This window comes from Cryptomeria japonica, chromosome 8, assembly GCF_030272615.1.
Source record: "Cryptomeria japonica chromosome 8, Sugi_1.0, whole genome shotgun sequence".
Taxonomy (NCBI): domain Eukaryota; kingdom Viridiplantae; phylum Streptophyta; class Pinopsida; order Cupressales; family Cupressaceae; genus Cryptomeria; species Cryptomeria japonica.
Genome location: NC_081412.1, coordinates 350,858,275 through 350,876,939, shown reverse-complemented (window position 1 = coordinate 350,876,939; position 18,665 = coordinate 350,858,275).

Here is an 18,665-nt window from a genome sequence, read left to right as displayed (position 1 = left end):
TATTTAATATGCGAGGATATGAGATGCTTATTCTACTTAAATCTAGTAAAAATAGACAACTCAAAAACACAAGTTTTTTCTTCATATAGATATTTTAAACAGATCTATTAAAAAAATAATTCACTACAAGTAAAATTGAAAAGTGACATGGTTGGAGAGGAGAAACTCTTGTGAAAGGAAATACAAGAGAAAGAAAATGAAAATAAATCCAAGTAAGTATGATGATTGATGTAATGCTACCAAAGTAGAGAGCAACTTGAGAGAAATCACCCAAAACTTGAAGAGGAGACACAAGAGCTTTTGAAAGGGGAAAAGCAAAGAAAAACCCCTTATGTATTATGAATGAAGGGAAAGCCTAGAGAGAGAGAGAGAGAGAGAGAGAGAGAGAGAGCAATAAGCTCATTACAATGATATCCAAAGTGAATAATGAGAGGAGAAGCATCTCTTAAATAGAGATGAGAAGAAGAGATACAAAGTAACTCCCAAATCTATGAATGCCACCATTCATAATATGTGTGTGTAATGTGTCAACATCCTCTTAAGGAGGATAAACTAATATTCCTTAATAAAGGAAAATAAAAGAAATGACATGTCCTTACACATGTACTAGAGGAAAAATTACAAGTAGGGATTCCAAAGGAATATCCCAAACTAAATACAAATAAACCTAAGCCAAGTAAATATTAAATATTCTAACACCCCTCCTTAAGATTTACTTGGGCAGTTTACATCAATCCCTTCAATGGGTTGCAAACCAAGATTTTTACAATGAAATGGGAACTTCTCTTTACAAAGTGGCTTTGTTAGAATATCTGTAACTTGATCTTCTCCCTTGCAATATAGAAGTGAAACGTGCTTGTCTTCAATTTGCTCCCTAATAAAGTGGTGTTGAAGATCAATATGTTTGGTCCTAGCATGGAAGATAGGATTCTTAGTCAAGGCAATGGCACTTTGATTGTCACAAAACAAAGGTGTTGGATCTTGTTGAGTGGCCCCAAATATTCAAGCAATCTTCTAAGCCATAAAGCTTCTTTAGAGGCATTAGTGCATCCTTTATATTCAGCTTCAGTGGAACCAAGTGAAGTAGACTGTTGTTTCTTACTATTCCAAGAAATGGCACCTGAACCAACAAAGAAAAAATATCCACAAGAAGATTTCCCATCATTGGGATCTCCCCTAGATGTGAATCAGTAAATCCTTTTAAAGTGAAATCACAATTTGCATTATAAAATATACCAACATTAAGAGTTCCTTTAATATATCTCAAAATTTGTTTTACAACTTTAAAGTGAGTTTGTTGAGGTTTAGACATAAATCTAGAAACTAAACCCTCACTATAAGCAATATCTGGTCTAGTAAGAGTTAAATAATTTAAATTTCCAAGTAATTGTCTATATAAAGTAGCATCAACTAATGGAGATTGCATATCAAGCATTAACTTTGTGCCTAATTCACAAGGAGTAGAAACATGATTAGCATCATTCATTTTAAACTTGTCTAAAAGATCTTGAGCATATTTACTTTGAGATAGAGAAATACCATTACTTGTTTGCCTTATTTGCATTCCCACAAAATAATGTAAAAGTCCTAAATCAGTCATTTGAATTTTTTGATTGAGTTGAAACGTAATTTCAAAAATCAAATTATTGGAACTTGAAGTTAGAATTAAATCGTCTACCTATAAAATAATAATCACAATGTCATCTTCACTATGTTTAATATATAAATTTGGATCATTTTTACTTCTAATAAAACCTTGAGAAAAAAAGAATGCATTAATCTTTGAATACCATTTCCTAGGAGATTGTTTTAAACCATAAATTGATTTCTTTAACTTGCAAACTAAATGTTCATTACCTTCCTTAACAAAACCTGGAGGTTGAGACATATAAACTTCCTCACTTAAATCATCATTTAGAAAAGCACTTTTAACATCCATTTGACGAATAGGCCAATTCATATTAGAAGCTAAAGCAAGAACAAGTTTAATAATAGGAATTTTAGCAACGGGAGAAAAAGTTTCATTATAATCTAAGCCTTCAATTTGAGAAAAACCTCTAGCAACTAATCTAGATTTAAACTTAGTAACTTCATTATTTACATTCAATTTAGTTTTATATAACCACTTACAAGAAACAAGATTTTTACCTTGAGGTAAAGGAACTAAATCCCAAGTTTGATTGGCAAGAAAAGTATCATATTCTTCTTACATAGCTTTTTGCCAATGAGGTTAATTTTTAGCATTTAAATTCATAATAGTAGACATCAAACCATAATTGCAATAATTTATTCTTCTAGCCTTAAGTTTATCCATTCTAGCTAAATAATCATCACTTTCTTGAATCAAAGTCTTAAACCATTTAGGCTTCCTTTTAGAAGTAATAGAATCATCACTAGAAGAAGAATCATTAGGGGTAGACTTATCATGATCATCATCACTATCAATTTTAGAAATAGATGCGTTAGGAGTAGGGATGAGATAAGGAGCGGGGTTTAGAGAAGGAGGTGTCTCCTCTACAACCACAACCTTACTTTCAACAAATTCATTATCCTGCACATTAGAACAATCATGAAAGCCATTTTCAGCAATACAAACATCTCTAGCAACTTTAACTTTATTAGTGATAGGATTGTAAACTATATATTCTTTAGAATGTTCATCATAACCAACAAACATATATGGAGAAGATTTAGAATCTAATTTGTGCCTTTTTTGTTTGGGTTTATGAACATAAGCAATGGAACCAAAAATCCTTAAATGTTTTAAATTGGGCTTTCTACCTGACCAAGCTTCTTCAGGAGTTATATCCTTTAAGGCTTTGGTAGGTGTTCTATTAATAAGATAAGTAGCACAAGCCATAGCTTCAGCCTAAAATTTATAATCCATATTCTTAGCATGCAATAAATATCTAGCCATTTCAACAATGGTTATATGCTTCCTTTCCACTACACCATTTTGTTGAGGTGTATAGGGAATAGTAAGCTCATGTTTAATACCAAAAGATTTCAAATAACCATTAAATGCATTATTAACATATTCCTTACCATTATCAGTTCTAAGGATTTTAATCTTAAAACTAGATTGTATTTAAACAAACATATGAAATTCAGTAAAAACATCAAGAACTTGATCCTTGCTATGAAGGACATAGATCCAAGTTCTCCTAAAAAAATCATAAACAAATGTAAGTGCATACCTTGATCCTTGGATGGAGGTATTTTCCATGGGTCCCAAAATGTCACTATGAATGAGGTGTGATTTATGATTTGCCCTCCATGATTGACCATGAGGAAAGGGCTCCCTATGAATCTTACCACTCATGCAACCTGTGCATACAATCTTAGAAGGAACAATGATAGGCAATCCATCTACCATATTTTATTTTTGCATCAAGGCAATATTATTAGAATTTATGTGGCCAAGTCTTTCATGCCAAACATTAAAATCAATGGTAGTAAGAAAAGAATACTTTGAATGAGGTCAATGATATAACACATAACCTTATAGAATTCAATCTTATAATCCTGACAAAGCTTAGCAATAGAAAGAAAATTTGATTCTAATTCAAGAACATAAAGAACATCATGTAATTTACCATTAGGAACATTGACATCACCGATAGCTTCTACTTTACAAGTATAATTGTTAGCAAGTTGAACAAGAATATTCGAATTAGTATCAATATGCATAGAATAAAAAATTTCTTTATGAGAAGTAACATGTTGAGATGCACCAGAATCAATAATCCATTCAAGAGGCTTTGAAACATTGTAACTACAAGTAAATGCATGATGAGATGAATTACCATTATTATTACCTTTCTTATAATGAGGTTTAGGTTGTGTTGCCATTTTGAAGATGTTGTGATTGTCATTGATGGACACACACTTGCTTTGAGATCACTTTTTGTATGTATGAGTTATGCTCAACCGGTAATTGTTCCAACTAGTATTATGTATTATAGTCTTTAAACTATCGGTGTTTTGCAGAAAGTGTTTACCGATCTCAAGCGGTATGAAGACACAAAGTGATATGAAGAAATCAAGCGGTTAGAGGATCCCAAAGTGGTACGAAGGAACAAAGTGGTTGTTAACATTTTCCCAATCTTCATTTTGTTAAATCGGTAATTAGTAAAACGTATAAACCGGTAATCGGTAATGAACCGGTATTACTCTGTGATGAGTTACCAACCGGTATTTCTGTGATGAGTTATCATCCACCGACACTTTGGTGGTGATTTTGTGTCGTGTTACCAAATGTGTCTAGATGCACTAAACCTAGGAACTTGCAATGTAATCCTATTTGACCGACATGAAATCAGATTCCTTTATAAGGACATCATGTCTAGGGTTTTAGAAGTTGATAGGGTTTTAGAAGTGCATAAGGTTTTTGTATGTGTGATCACAGAAGAGAAGATTAGGTCTGTGTGAAGAAACAGAGTGTGGAGATACTAAAGACTGAAGTAATGCTAAATGTGCATTAACAATGAGCTATCAAGGATGTAACCAAGCATACTGTGCTAGTATCTAGATCACTCACTTGTTGACTACTCAAATCTTTGACAAGTCTGAAACCCTTAACCGGGTAGGCCTGGAAAAGCCTTTGTAAATCCTCTAACAAGGTGGTTCACAACTGTGGATCTGAAATCCTCTCACAAGGTAGTCTTTAACAAGACTTATCTCCTAACAAAGATTTAGATTCCTAACAGGATCTGTTCTTGTGAAGAACATTGTATGACCTTAACCGGTTTGGTTACTATTCTCTAGATAGTTACTTGTGAGTTTCACCTCACTGTGGTTTTTCTCATTTGGATTTTCACGTCAAAACCTCTTGGGTTATGGTGATTGTGCTCTTGTGGGTGAATGCCTTATTTGTTGTTTGGTTTGCATTTGTTTTAACCAGTTTGTTAGTAAATCTGTTATACCGGTTGACTACTAAATTGTTTAAGTGTTTGAGTTTAGTATTCTTTGGTACACTAATTGACCCCCCCTCTTAGTATTCATCAATTGGTATTAGGGCCAGAACCTCCAGAATGAGAAAGAACATATTAGATTATATACCGGCCACTCCGGAAGGAAAGATTGATGTTGAAACTGTTCAAGCGGATATGAATAAAACATGGAAAAAGAAACCTGAAGAAGTGTCACAAGATGAACCGGTTTCTGCACCTAGTGTGGAAGTCTCTGAACCGACAAATTGAGCTTCAGAAAAGATTAGGGGGAACAAATCGGTGAAATATTTTGAACCCCCGGTTTATATCGGTAAAGACCTTAACCGGTATGTGTTACCTATCAATCGGCAGAAGACCGGAAATGGTAAAAGGCAAAATTAGGGTTTATACCCTAATGGTGGAGCATTTATTATGGTAGGTGAAGAATTTGTTTAAAAGGGATTTTCAAGTCATTTTCACATCAGTTTTCGAGCGAAGAATTTTTCAAGAGCAGAGCGACAAAAGGCGATTTGACTTGCTATTCAAAGTGAATTGAAATCTAGAAGAAGAATTCTGAGGTACTTGCAACCTATCAGTGAAGAACACTAAGCAATATTCAAACAATCGAAGTGGTGAAGTGTGCGTTGTATTGACAAACCTTAAATTTTGAAATTTTGAAGGTATTTATCAAAATTCTTGTTTATCAGTTAATCATGGCTTCTGCATCTCACTCCAGTCCTAGTGCACCTGTTGATTCAGCAGATTTTATCCAACGGAAGATGAAATACAATGCCCTATCCCAGATACCCGCTGGAGTCATAGTGGAAGATATTTTAGAGTACATTGATTGTAAATTGGAAGACCTAGGATCTCTAGTGATCCATTCCTAGCTAGATCTGTTTTGCGAGGATGACAAGAAGATCAAACCGGAATACAACATCCTAGAGAGGAAGAAACTTCGCAATGCGGTGTACTTTCTTGAAGAATTTATGGAAGATCACATCCGCATCATCCTGAGCAGAGTGCATGGCGACAAGATGTATCTTGAAAGGACACATGACATTATGCCCGAAGCCATTCATGTCGTCACTGATTTCTGCAACACTGGTGAGGTGTCAGCCCTAAGAAAAGTCATCAAGACTGAAATGACTAAGCTCACTGGTTCTATGAGTGACCAATGGGGAATGACCGTCAACACCATCAAGGATGATTTGGTCAAGTATGCTTGCATGGTGATTGGATACCAGATGTTCTATGCTAGCAGAATTAACTCTATCTCTACTGCTGCGATAAATGCCACCTACAGAATGATCATGGAAGATGCGTCATTTGATCTATGCACATGTATGCAGAAGAAACTGTTAATTAACCTGAAGTCTATCAAACAGGACAGTGCCCTAAGATTCAAATTTGGACAACTTTTGGTAGGTCTGTTTTTCTACTTTCAAGGCTATTTTCTGGGAGTCGGTGACATTCAATGGTTTGCTGACCAACTGGTTACCAAAAAAATCAGAGAAAGTATTCAAGCGGTGGGAACCAGATATCCTGAGGTCTTGAATAAATATTTTGATGAATTCAAGCAGAAGATGAGCCAACAGATGAGGATATCTGGAGATATTGTTAAGAAGTATGAAGAGGACATCTACTTTATCATCAGAGTAGATGAGTGCATAATGGAGGCAGTGGATCCCAAAAAGGAAAAAGTTGAACCCATGGGATATAAAGTGATGTATGACATGCTAGATGGGTATGCCTCTACCCTACTTGCCTCGCCTCTTGATCCGAAGAAGAAGAGAACCGACACCTACTTGGAAAGGATAAAACCGGTTGAAGAACCTTCAGTGAAGAAGGGAAAGGCAGTGCCATCGGTATCGGCACCGGTTACCTCAACAAGTCCTAAAGTGACTAAGTGGTCACCGGCCAAGAAGAAACCGGAAGTTGCACCCGCCAAGGTATTTGAAAGGAAGCGGAAGACCAAAGGCAATTCACCGGATTCTGAGGATATAGAACCTGAAGTGCAGCCTAAGAAGACTAGGCAAACAAGGAAGAAGGCAAAGACAACCAACAATGAACCAACATCGTCAGCATTGGTAAATATAGACATTTCCTCTTACAAACCATTGACACATTGTCAAAGGACTATCAAGAATGTTAGGAGAAAAGTGCTAAGTGATTTAATAGATCATTTTGATGATTTTAATGATAATGAAAAAGAGGAAGTTGAACAGGAAGTCATCCAATATCTATGTATTAATGATCGGTCGCCATCAAAAATTAGATCTGTGACACCAGATTCTCTATACAATTATTTAGATAGCAAATGACACATTTCCATTGAAAAAGAACAGGAAATAAGAGAGGAAATCTTTGCACAATATTTTTCTGATGTGTTAAATTCAGAGCTCTATGAAATCATGGATAAGTAAAAAGGCCTCTTCTTCATGAGAAGAAGAAGACTTGTTATTAGAAGGCAAAGTCTCTGAAGTGGTGAAAGATACACACTCCCATGCCAAAGCCGCTCTGAGGTTGTACCAAGTGTCAGAAGCCAACAAGAAGACTGAACAAGAACCAAAAATCAGAAAACTGAATGAGGTATATGACAGTGAAGGAGAACCGGTTACTGAACAGATGGACACTATTGATGTTGATGCTTTGGATGGTGAAGATGTCACTCTAGATGCAGCAAAGGAAAAGGTTGATAAAGAAAAGGAAGACAAGGAAAAGCGGGATAAAGAAAAAGCAGAAAAGCAGAAGTTGGACAAAGAAATGGTTGACAAAGAGCAAGCAGAGAAAGAGGAAGAGAAGAAGAAGCAAGAAGAGGAGAAGAGGAAACAAGAAGAGGAGAAGAGGAAACAAGATGAAGAGAAAAAGAAACAAGAAGAAGAGAAGAGGAAACAAGTAGAAGAGGAGAAGAGAAAAGAGGAGGAGAAAAGGAAAGAAGAGGAGAAGAGGAAATGAGAAGAGGAGAAGAAGAAAGAAGAGGAGAAGAAGAAACAGGAAGAAGAGAAGAAAAAGCATGAAGCGGAGCTAAGGGAGAAAGAAGAGGAAAAGAAAAGAGCGGAAGAGAAGAAGGAAGCGAAAAAGCACAAGCAAGTGGAGACTCCAAAGGCAACCGGTGGTCAAGCCAAACTGGTTGACATCACCAGTCCTATTGACCTCCAATCTACAAATGAATCGAAGCTACTCCAAAGCATTAAGCTTGCACAAGAGCGTCTGGAAGCATTAAGGAGGAAAAAGGAGCAATATGTTATTCAAACTGCAGTTGAAACTCTTACCAGTTTGATTCCCAATGCTAACCTCCCCAGTAACAACTCCTCTCTGGCCCAACTAAAACTTCTATGTGCAGTTGTAGAAGACCAAGTACAATGCCTAGAAGAAGTTGCTGAAGCTAATGCACAGAAGAAGCATCGAAAGACAATAAATACTACCTTGGTAAAAAAACTGAATGAGCTCTGGTCTCAACTTCAGAAAGAATAGAAGGACATAAGAGATGCTATGGATGAGGGAAAACTACTGCTCAGTAAGATAAGCCAACCCCATCTATTTTGTGATGATGTGCTTGCACAGAAAGAAAAACTGCAATCTGATTTGCAGGCATACATAAGCAATTTTAAGACGGCATATGATTCCTTCACTTCATATGAGCAAACTATTCATCGGTTTCAGCTCCAGTTTGCCAGAATAGAGTTGGAGATTAGCAACCAGACCAAAGATTTGCAGGAACTTCAACTGGTTTTATTACCCAAACTGCAAATACTCTAGAAGTGCTTTCTCAATCTAGATGCCTTAACGATCACTCAAGAAATGAGCACAATTGATGCCATGGAAGAACAGGTATCCCAGATGCAAACAGAAAGTAAGGTGGCTACCTCATTACTTGAGTCATGGTCTTTATCCATGAAGACTTTTATGCAGGATTTTAAATCAGTTTGTGATAAGTTTCACTCATTATTATCATAAACATTTATTATATTAATGATAATGAGAAACAAGGATTATTCTGCAATACTTTGTCATTGTTGGCAAAGGGGGAGTAGTATCTAAAATTTTGGTGAATGTTATGTATACTTTCATGTTATTTCCTTAAGGGAGTAGTATACATTGTATTTTCTGCAAAAAGGGATAGTGTATATGCTTAGGGGGAGTAATTTTGATTATGGCATATTTTTGTTGTAAAACACTTAGATGTCAAAATTTTCTTAAGTGTTGCCATCAATGCCAAAGGGGGAGATTGTTGGCATTTTGATGATGTTGTGATTGTCAATGATGGACACATACTTTCTTTGAGATCACTTTTTGTATGTATGAGTTATGCTCAACTGGTAATTGTTCCGACCGGTATTATGTATTATAGTCTTTAGACTATCGATGTTTTGTAGAAAGTGTTTACCGATCTCAAGCAGTATGAAGGCACAAAGCGGTATGAAGACCTCAAGCAGTTCGAGGATCCCAAAGCAATACAAAGGAACAAAGTGGTTGTTAACGTTTTCCCAGTCGTCATTTTGACAAACCGGTAATTAGTAAAATGTATGAACTGGTAATCGATAATGAACCGGTATTACTCTGTGATGAGTTATCATCCACCGACACTTTGGCGGTGATTTTGTGTCATGTTACCAAATGTGTCTAGATGCACAGAACCTAGGAACTTGCAATGCAATCCTATTGGACCGACATGAAATCATATTCCTTTATAAGGACATCATGTCTAGGGTTTTAGAAGTTGATAGGGTTTTAGAAGTGCATGAGGTTTTTGTATGTGCGATCGCAGAAGAGAAGATTAGGTCTGTGTGAAGAAACATAGTGTGGAGATACTGAAGACTGAAGTAATGCTAAATGTGCATTAACAATGAGCTATCAAGGATCTAACCAAGCATACTGTGCTACTATCTAGATCACTCACTTGTTGATTACTCACATCTTCGACAAGTCTGAAACCCTTAACTGGGTAGGCCTGGCAAAGCCTTTGTAAATCCTCTAACAAGGTGGTTCACAACTGTGGATCTAAAATCCTCTCACAAGGTAGTCTTTAACAGGACTTATCTCCTAACAGAGATTTAGATTCCTAACAGGATTTGTACTAGTGAAGAACATTGTATGACCTTAACCGATCTGGTTACTATTCCGCAGATAGTTACTTGTGAGTTTCATCTCACCGTGGTTTTTCCCTTTTGGGTTTCCACGTCAAAACCTCTTGTGTTATGGTGATTGTGCTCTTGTGGGTGAATGCCTTATTTTCTATTTGGTTTGCATTTGTTTTAATCGGTTTGTTAGTAAATGTGTTATACCGGTTGACTGCTAAACTGTTTAAGTGTTTGAGTTCAGTATTCTTTGGTATACTAATTCACCCCCCCCCCCTCTTAGTATTCATCAGGTTGTTGATTATTTTGATTATTTTGGTTCATGGGATTTTTACCATTTTTCTTCTTAAAACAATTATGAGTCACATGACCATCCTGACCACAATATGTACAATGAGGCCTCTTAGAATAATTAATCTTTTGATTATTATTAGATTTGTTAAATTATAGGATTTAGAATGAAATTTATTATTAGAATAATGATTATTATTATTAGATTTAAAATGATTATTATGATTTTGATTTTTAGACATAAAAGCATGTTCAATACTTCTAAGAGTACCAAACTGGATTAATTTAGCTTCCTCTTGATGCAATAAATTATGAAAAATATCATGTTAATTGAGTAGCTAAACTAGGAATAGCAAGCCAAGCATGAATATTAGTAATATATTGCTGAAATCGCTGAGGAAGACATTTTTTTAAGAATAAGATGAATTAAACGTATATCAGCTACTGTAACTCCTAAACTAGTTAATTGAATATTAATAGAATCAAAATTTAATAAGACTTCATACATGGATTTAAAATCCGTATACTTGACGTCTTCGAGTTGATCTTGAAGCTGAATTTATCGAGATTCATTTGAGCTATCATAAGTTGTTTTGAAAATTTCTCATGCTTCATACACTTTTATACAATTTCCAATAAGAACATACAATTCAAGAACCATCGAAATACTAATTAAACCAAGTGCTTCCTTATTTTGAGTCTTCCATCTGTCTTGGTCGGTTTGAGGAGCAGTTGAAGTGGGCTCTGAACTTTTATCGGTTGCAACATCCAAAAGATGCTTGAAATGAAAAAATAAGGAAATATGTGTTTTCTATGAATGATAATTAGTGCTATTTAATTTAATTTCAGGAATTAATGTAGACATGATAGCAAAACAATGAATAAATTATAGTTAGTTAAACAAATATTACCCCTTTGATTAAAAAACAAAAATTAACCTCCTTGATTAAAAAATTTCAATAATAATTTATTAATAGAAATTTAAAATCTTTAGTAACAAATTTAAAGGATTTTTTTAAAACTTTAATTTTATTTAAATAAATTATATATTAAAAATAACTTTATCTATTCTTTAATTTGAAGAATAACTTGAAATTTTTATACTAATAACAAAATAAAACAATTTTATAATAAAGAACTTTATAAAAAAAACATTATTCTTTAAAAAGCTTTTAAGAAAATAACAAAACTTTATTAAAAAAATTCCATAATTTTTCTTAAAAACAAATACGTAATGAAATGAGAGCAGAGGTGAAAAGGCGTTATGAAAATTTTAAACTTCAAAATTAATCATGCAATGAAAATACTGAGGTGTCAAGGCAAAATAAGAGCAGCTTGGGGCAGGTGCGCAGAGAGAAATGATGAAACGAAAGGTACATAAATATTACAAAGACACAGAAAGATTGGAAGGTTGAAGAGGAGCAATGCAAGACAAAGGGACATAGGTGAAAGGAAATTAAGAAAAAAGAGACGTCACAATTCAGAAATAAAATCTTAGTAGAAATTAGAGGCTTCCGTTTGGATTTATTTTTGAAATAGAAGAACGCTCTTAGGGCGATACAAATTTGAGCAGAGGTTGAGGTGCTATCAACACAGAGATATAAATTCAGAGGTTGAAGTTACATAGATTAATACTTAAATATATTATAGAGATAAATCAAATATTGAAATTTAACGTAAATATAAAGGAGATGTTACATAGAGATTAAATGAAGTAACAATATGATTTTTTTTCTTATCAAAACCTTGCAAGAAGAGGAATGTTAGAACCTGCAAATAAACAAAGAATGTTTTGGTAGCAAGCCTTCCAAAACTAAAAGAAAATAAAATTTTTTAGAATCTAAATGGATTAATCCTACATGCAAACTTGTTAACAAGTTTGAAAAAAAATTGAAAACTGAAACTAAAAACTGCACAAAACAGATTAGAGAATAAACTTCTACTCTTCTCTCAAAGAGTGCCTCCAAGAAAGGTGAGCTCCACAAAATGAAAAATGACAACCTTCATCAACTTCCACTTAAACAAGGATTAGTAACCTGCTTTGATACCATGAAAGGAAATGCAAGAGCAAGAAAATGAAAAGAAATCCAAGTAAGTATGATGATTGAAGCAATGTTACCAAAGTAGAGAGCAACTTGAGAGCAATCACCCAAAACTTGAAGAGGAGATACAAGAGCTTTTGAAAGGGGAAAAACAAAGAAAAACCCCTTATGTATTATGAATGAAGGGAAAGCCTAGAGAGAGAGAGAGAGAGAGAGAGAGAGAGAGGCTCATTACAATGATATGCAAAGTGAAGAATGAGAGGAGAAACATCTCTTAAATAGAGATGAGAAGAGGAGATACAAAGTAACTCCCAAATCTATGAACGCCACCATTCATAATATGTGTGTGCAACATGTCAACATCCTCTTCATGAGGATAAACTAATATTCCTTGATATAGGAAAATAAAAGAAATGACATGTCCTCACACATGTACTAGAGGACAAATTACACGTAAGGATTCCAAAGGAATATCACAAACTAAATACAAATAAACCTAAGCCAAGTAAAGATTAAATATTCTGACATCTTGCATCACCATTGCGTATGAATATCCAATAACACAATCTTGTCACCATCCACTCCTCTAATGACCATGGTGAAGACACTCCTTACTTTGATGGCTGAAAAAACATATGACATAAATCCTCACAATCCTCAAAATACATTAGGAGTCTCCTTGGTTGGATTTAGTAACGCATAGGTACCTGCTTTTTTGTGAAGCCCATTTGAATAAAGTGGTGACATATTCTTGCAACTCCATCCCACAAGTAGTAACAAATTCCATTCACCAGTCTGAATAATATCCACAGTAATGTTTTAATGTCATATTAAAATATGATTATCTTAACCTATTTCCACTCACTAATTCATAACTCTCAACAGCAGTGCTTTGAAACCATGATAAAATTTAACAATTCTACAATTTAGGGTTTGAATATAATATCTTACATTAAGCTTCAATCAAAACCTGTTGTAACTTTGCATATATGGAAAAGACAAAAACAATAGACCTCGACTCAATAGAAAATTTGGAATAATTTCACATGGGTTATGTTGAGGAATTGGGTTATTTTCCAGCCATTAAAGTAAGGAAAGTCTCGACCTTGGCCATTGGAGGTTGCTCTCCAGGAAAGTCACGTTAATTTGACATGGGTGCATAAGCAATTGGGAGAGTAGATGAATTTGGCATAGGGTTGATTTGATGGTCCAACGTCAACAAGCGCATGCAAAAACACAGACAGACATAGATCAAAGCACATTAGTGTGTGTTGTCTTATGTGGGTCCCATGTGTAAATTTCATTTCTGTTTTTCACATAAAACCATTCAAATATGTCCAACAGAAATGTACCATACAGTGTTAGTTCAAGAAGTAGTTTTAAGTCGTGCCAATATGTATGAAGCGTAATGAATGATATATTTGGAAATGATAAATTTGAAATTTCGGAAATAATTTTAATTTAAGTGGTGTCAATATGTAAGGTGTCTAATGAATGGTATATTTGGAAATGATAAGTTTGGAAAAAATATTTAGAAATAATTTTATTTTAAGAGACTACTTTAATATATTAAAGTTTGAGGACTTTTTGTGTATTAAAATCTATTTTTCATTTGTTATAATCATCTGGTGAATATTTATGTGATTATAAAAGTTAAAATTTAAAAAATGAAAATTAATATTTTTTTCTCATGAATGTAAAATATATGACTAAATTATATTTGAATTATTTTTATATAGAACATGCTTGTTAAAATGAAATATGGGTTAAATATACTATGCAATTTAAATAATATGTTAATAGAGAAAGAGATTAAATTAGAAAATCTAAATTATTATAGATGGATTTCCCATATTATTTTGTGTTTCTAAGTACATTTTAAAATAATTATTTTCTAACATTCCAAGAATATGTTTTGTATATAAACTAGTACAGATATTTAAATACATGTATCTAAAATATGTCATAAATAGTGGATACTTAGTGATTTCTAAATAATTATTTTAAAATGTGCTTAGAAACATAAAACACTTGATAATTAATGGGCAAAAGCACAACACTTGTCACGTTTCAGACCAACTTATCCACACAAGTGAATTTAAGTAATTTTAACTAAAAATTAATTTTTATCAAACATATGGTCTATATAGATTCATTATAGCTAAGTTATATATGGGCCACAACTTTTCCAATTGGAAGTGTCTACTAAATGTATATTTTATACTACTTTGGGTCTAATTACCAAAAAAATAAAAAATAAAAAACTCGATGTTTCAAAAAGTCCTACTCTTATAGATAATATTTTTTTTGAAATGTAAAAATACATTTTTATAGATCTATAAGTGAATTTTCCAAAATATATATCTTTTGATATTTTAATTAATAAAAGTTAATTTAAATAATAAAAGTTGGTCTTTTTTTTGACTAAGCATGTTTGATTTGGAACAATGTTATAATGAATTGCTTTTCCATAAGTCTTGATGTTTCTTTGATCTTATGATTGTATGGATGCAATAAGTGTTAAGTGGATCATTCATGTTCATGAGAGATGAATTCATACCACCAATTAAATATGTATCAATGTGCATGACTCAAAATTTATATAATTGGATCTTGATAAAATATTATTTTTAAATCTAACTAATTTTGTTGTGTCAAGTGTGTTATAACATAAATCTTACAACTTTATTTGTCTTATAGAAGAGAAAAGTGCATATATTACTTTCCCATTTATATGCTTTATTTCACTTTGTGAAGATTTTGTTTATGTAGAACTCTTTATTTTCACTTTTATTTTGGCACACTCATTGACCCAATCTTGAATCTAGCACCATATTATGGTAATCTTCCACTTTACAACATTATTGACTTAGTTCCCAGAGCTTTTGTCCTCCTTTGACATGATTACACCTACAATCTAGTCTTCTAGATTTAAAATTTAAAAATCTTGATTTCAAAGCCAACAATCTTGAAGTATTTCTTACTCGTCTGTGTGCATACCAAAACTTTTCAATTGTATATCTAAGGATGTGTATTTAATCACATGATAATCTCGAGACCCTTTTATTATCAATTATTAACATCTTACACTTAAAAATTCAATGGCATGCATCACTACTCTTATTTTATAATAATCTTAGTTTACATCAAGTATACATACTAAACATCCATAATTCTTTATTTTCTATTTTTATCTTGTTAGATCAATTTAAGTGCTTGACTTCCATCAAGGAAATTGATCCTTCTTCCATATTTATATGAAATACTCATAAATATCCTTAGCACCACACTATCCTCAAAAACACATATGTGTAATACCCTAAAAATGATCATCTAAACCATGAGACCCTAATCTCGACAACATCACCAAGGTCCTAACCAAAGACAATTAAATCAATCTTGAGCACTTTAATTAATTCTTCAATCATCAAATGTCACATGGCAAGTGGATTATTCTATATTAATTAAATATTTATTTAATTAATTAAATCATTCCAAGAAAATCATTTTAATCAATTATCCTATTTAATTTATTAAATATCCTAGCATATTTAATTAATTAATAAATTTGCCATTTAATCATAAAAAAAGGAATTTATTTATTACAAAAGAGGAATTAATCACAAAGCAAGACTTAAATTGAAAATGAAATAAAAGAATTGAATTGAGAGAAATCAGACTTGAGATATTATTTCTTTCTTCTAAATTGAGAACTTGAAATCAAAAAGCAATTTAAAAGGAATTTAATCATTCTCTACAATTGGAACTCAAAGCTTTTGAGAAAAAGAAGTTCAGTTGCATTGAAAAGACTCCTTTCTTGAATAAATCAAAGAATTGCATAGAATTACCTATTTTTATCTCAAGTGCATGGAATTCATTGAATTATATCTCTAATGCAAACTCAAACTTCTTTTCTGAATGCATTTCAATTTAAACTATAATTGGTATCTATCTCAAGGTTAACTAAATCTGATTTCTCAATTATTTCAATTAATCCTAAATTGTGCTTTTTCTTGATCTCTCTTATGATTCTCTATAAATTCAGCCTCCAGCTCTCATTCAAAACACCCTAGATATTTGTTATTATACACATTTTGCTCTGGAGTCATTGAATATATTGTGCTTGCTTTTTGAGTTTATTGCATCTTAGTTTATCTTTTTGCATATTTAGTTTACTCCATATTGCTTGAATCCATATTGCTTGAATCTTTCATCCATCTTACATCCATTTAGCTTAATCTCATGCTCATATAGATTAAATCCTTCATCTTGGTGTAGTCTAGTCAGTGGTATTGCTTATACAAATCTGAGAGCAATCTTATACTCGCATCTTTTAGAAGGCAATTAGTCGATTTGTTATGGTTTTATTATTCATGCTTATATCTGTCTAACCATACACGTAATGACTTAACTTAAGTGTTGTGTCTTACAGCTTATAGACTTATTTCACCTTTTCACACACACAATATGTACACTTAGAAAAACATTATATTCATAATCTAGAGGAAATAATTTTCTTCAAATGAAACAATGCCATTGAGGACATAACCACATCAATCAAACTAGATTGCAACATGATCTATTCCTAGTATCTAAAATTCTAAGTTGACTTCATCTTAGGGATCTTTGTTCATTTATTCAATTTCAATTTTTAAATGTTAGTTCTATATCATTTTATTTTTTTAGTTCTATATCATAGTAGCTTAACACTAAAGTCAATAATATTCTAATTTATGATTAAACCATAACTCCTACTTTTAATTATCATTTCAATTTGTCTTAGTGTCTTGAATTTTAGCTCATAAATTAAGTTGGCAAGCTTGCAATAATTTTATGTTGATTTTTTTTATCATTATTTAGACATCCAAATTAATTGTAGGGTGTTTTACTATAATATTTTTAAATTGTGTCATAGATCTAAAGAGACACCTTATCAAAGGAATATTTTCTAAATTAATAAATATTATGTTATTATAATTTTAAATGAATTGTGTTAAATTATGTTATAATGTTCATGAATAATTTGATCTACTTGGATTTGTCAAAATTTAATGCCTCGTTGCTCAAACATGCATAACTAAGACTAAGAGATATCTATTTACAAATAGAGTGGACTATCATAGCAATAACATTAAAAACTAAGTGTTTGAATAATTGTGTTCATGTGTTAACCAATATGTAATGAAAAAGGAGAAAGCATAAAATAAAAACCACATATTAATTTCACATAACATTATATATATGTGGAGAAGCACTTTTGAGAAAAAGTCAAGTACATATTAATATTTTGAAGTAAGAGTACATTTAAGCATAAAAATTATCCCTTCAATTTTATAATTGCTTGTGTACTCCAATTTATAATGAAATCTAGACTGAAAAACAAACAAACTTAGTTTTACAACACAATATACATTACAAGTAATGTATCTTGTTAAAAACTACACCCCACTTATGGCGAGCATATTTTAAAAAGAAAAAATAACAATAATGAACAATATCATTAAATAATTAAATTTGCATGTCACAACTCCTAAAAATGAAATCCTAAATTCTTCACAAACATGCATGGGACCTATTCAATAAATACAATATGCTCCATAACTTCCTCCTAGTAGCACCTAGGATGGGGAAAGTGACATAAATAACCTTAAAACACTTTGTAACTGTATGTAGAAAATTGTGAATGTAAACTAGAGAGACTGAAAAGGTGAACTAAATAATCAACAAACACATATTTCAACCACACTCAAGATTAAGACATTAAGAAGGAAGAAAAATAGACAAACAAAATAGAAGCAATTAAACTGCAAACTCTAGATTATCCTTCAATCTGATAGTCCTACAATTTGATGTGTGCTTGATGTGTGATAGATACTTGAATCGTCTCCATGAGAGTGAATGCAAGCTGGAAAATAAGCTAAGATGGGATGCAAAATGCTATTCTAAATGGATGTGGATGAGTAAATATTTCTACATTATGAGAGTATGAAAATGGATGGACAATTATGCATTATGAAGTATGAAAATGAGATTGGATGATCAATGAAGGAAAATGGGGGGTTTAAATAGGCTAGAATGAGAAATGGAGAGGGCTGAGAGGGAGACACGTGTCCCTATGAAGGGCATGTGTCATGGAAGAAAATTACATTTTTCCTTAAGAAGGACATGTATCATTTGACAGCATGACATGTGTCCCTGAGGACACATGCCCATTTGGGAGTGAGACACCCAATTTGGAAGGTTCTATTCCAAAAGAGATTATAAAATAGGGATATTGTCATGGTTTAGAAAATTTGGAATATTTTCCCAAATTTTAGGCA